We start from the raw sequence: 2,734 nt of genomic DNA on the forward strand, positions 1-2,734 counted from the left end.
TTGAGAATCCCACCATTGAGGACCTTGGGCTTGTACCTTTGGGGTTCATTGTTGTCTGCCTCTGGGTTGTTCTGGGATGTATAGCATTTGGTGTGGGGGACCCTCATTTGTTGATGCCTGGATGCTCCAGGTTTTTCAGCATTAACTGGTTTTGTCTCTCTAAGATTGTGGGTTAGAGTCCCACTCTAGAGGGATCTAGGTATCCCCTCTAGGATTATGGGTTAGAGTCCCATCCTTGGGAGATCTTGGTCTCTGTCATCATTTTTTCTTGTTGCCTTTGTCATCCCACTTTTTCTCCAAACCAAAATGCTTTCTTCACTTTTTGTGGAATTCAGACTATAAGAATCCTGTTTCCTTATTTTAATCTCTCCTTCAATAATTTGCTTATTAAAACACCTCTTTTGTTGCATTCCATTTGCTAGTGGATGCAGTCATCACTCTACTGTCCACTCATATCTCATAATTCATTTTTGTCATGCCATGCTAACTGTACTTAGGCCTTCTTTGCAGAAATTGGTGGCGATTGCCCTACTGACCTTTCTTGAGGGAAAAGGGAGGTAGGCATTTGAAAGAAAAATTAACTAGGCTCTTGTTAGATTTAGAAAAACTTCTGTGTCTAGTGGAGATCCTTGTTAGACATGGGGACATGGCAAGCATCTCAAAAGACTTGCTGCTAGGGTATCAAAAGCAATAGGGATCAAATTCAAATTAAATGGCTTAAAGAGAAAGAGACCCATTTTCTATTTTTTTTTTTTCTCATGGAAGTAAAACTTTAATTGCCGTTTCAAAAAACATCTGTATGAAGTAGAAATTGGTTTCAATAACATTAGTAAAGAATATGTTCTAGAAAGTGGAGGTAACTGGATGTAAAATTATGGCAGCAATTTAATAGAACGGTCCCAGATGGTTAGGCTGAGGCCAACACTTAATGAGGATGAAAGCTTTGTCTGTGGGAAATTTTGGATGATATTTGGAGAAATATTATACTGTCCATAAACCAAATTGAATTGCTCTCACAAGTGTTATAAAGTTTCATACAGTAAAAGGTTTTTTCTACATGCACTTCAATTTCACAGCAAGAGTGGCAGAGAATACCTAAACACGGAAGAGAGCATTCATGCGAGATATCTAATTCCTTGATATAATAATGCATACAATTCAAAATGATTACCCTATCATTACATATAGGGCTTTCTGCAACTACTCAGTGGTGGTTATGGAAAGCACTGCTCCCAGCATCGACATCTAGAAAGCATCCACCACCTTCTTATGTGTGTTCTCTCTCTGCATTTTTTTCTCCATTTTTCTTAATCAACTATGCTGTTATTGCTGCTTCTTAGCAAAACTGGTAAAAACAAAATTGTAATCATTGAACATAGCACTCTGGCAATCAAGACACTTAACACCTTCAATCTTCTGAGGTGAAGAAAACATGGTGTGACATTTAGAAACTCTAATTAACAAAGTGGTCACAAATTTTCCTGGCTTGAAGACTTCCACAGCTTTCCTCATCAGGTCATCATAGGAGGTGACTTAAGTTTGTTTCAAAGCTAACATAAGAAGATTCTGGTTCTGGAGTGATGTGAATAGTCCAATAAGTTCCATCTGATTTCATTCCATTCATCGAATACCCATAAGGTTTGAACATTGTGGCATTAATGACAGAACCTGGTATCAGGTCATGAATTCCACTCTTACAAGTGACATCCTTTGCAGTAACGTCATCTTTCATGTAGAACTGGTGCATAACTGCGGGGTCAAGCTCACTCATCAGAATTTCCAGGGTTTGATCTGGCGACTGATTACCTTTCTGGGAAATGCAGAGTACATAAGTACCAACAGTCAGAATTCATACATCCCATACAATATGCTGCTCCATTTGGGAAAATTGCATTAAGAAACTCTATTTCTTCCTGGAAATTCTGGTGTGGGTACTCTTAGGGAGAAGGCTTCATGAAATTCTCACAAGAATAAAAGAAGCTTTGTATTGAGTCAAACCCACTGTATTGCCTAGCAAGTTTCCACAGGGGAACCAGTGCTATCAGCAAGAGAGTGGCACCACTTGTCTTCAAAATGAAACGTTTCTAGGAGACAAACATGCTACTCTCACTGAGTACATAAGCTTCCTGCTTGTCAGTTTTTGTCACACTTAACGATTGAATGTTGCACATCCCTCAAAAGTATGTCCCACTTGGCTGGGCACGGTGGCTCATGCCTGTAATCCAGCACTTTGGGAGGCCGAGGCAGGCGGATCACGAGGTCAGGAGATCGAGACCATCCTGGCTAACATGGTGAAACCCCGTTTCTACTAAAAATACAAAAAATGAGCCGAGCTTGGTGGCGGGCGCCTGTAATGCCAGCTACTTGGGAGGTTGAGGCAGGAGAATGGCGTGAGCCCTGGAGGCAGAGCTTGCAGTGAGTCGAGATTGCGCCACTGCACTGCAGCCTGGGGGACACAGCAAGACTCCGTCTCAAAAAACAAAAAACGGGGGGGGAGCAAGATGGCCGAATAGGAACATCTCCAGTCTCCAACTCCCAGGGCGAGCGACATTAAGACCGGTGATTTCTGCATTTTTAACTGAGGTACTGGGGTCATCTCACTAGGGAGTGCTGGACAATCGGTGCTGGTCAGCTGCTGCAGCCTGACCAGCGAGAGCTGAAGCAGGGCGAGGCATCACCTCACCTGGGAAGCACAAGGGGGAAGGGAATCCCTTTTCCTAGCCAGGGGAACTGA

The 2,734-nt window shown here is 42.4% G+C and overlaps 1 pseudogene across 1 annotated transcript; it reads right to left on the reverse strand.

The window, feature by feature from the left end:
• Positions 1-759: 759 nt before the first annotated feature.
• On the reverse strand, positions 760-2,187 carry LOC105520651 (annotated as a pseudogene). The gene has a single exon (XR_001003169.1). The product of XR_001003169.1 is annotated as an S-adenosylmethionine decarboxylase proenzyme-like (transcript).
• Positions 2,188-2,734: the final 547 nt, after the last annotated feature.

The sequence above is a fragment of the Colobus angolensis genome, unplaced genomic scaffold, assembly GCF_000951035.1.
Source record: "Colobus angolensis palliatus isolate OR3802 unplaced genomic scaffold, Cang.pa_1.0 Scaffold383, whole genome shotgun sequence".
Lineage (NCBI taxonomy): Eukaryota > Metazoa > Chordata > Mammalia > Primates > Cercopithecidae > Colobus > Colobus angolensis.